Below are 210 nucleotides of genomic sequence, written 5' to 3' on the forward strand. Positions count from 1 at the left end.
TTTACTAAGGGGGCTCAGTAAAACTCAGCTTTGCGCCTGACCAGAGGGAGCCGGTCCGAGCCCTGCCCTAATCCAGCGTTACTGGGGCGCAGGGGGGGACGGGGGCGCGGGAAGAACCGTTGCAGGCCGCAGGGTGAACGGGTGCACTTTAAAGGTTCAATCCTTCAGGTACTGGCAAGCAGGGGTGCCCACACTTTGGCCTTGGGGTGC

The sequence above is a fragment of the Phaethon lepturus genome, unplaced genomic scaffold, assembly GCF_000687285.1.
Source record: "Phaethon lepturus isolate BGI_N335 unplaced genomic scaffold, ASM68728v1 scaffold35771, whole genome shotgun sequence".
Lineage (NCBI taxonomy): Eukaryota > Metazoa > Chordata > Aves > Phaethontiformes > Phaethontidae > Phaethon > Phaethon lepturus.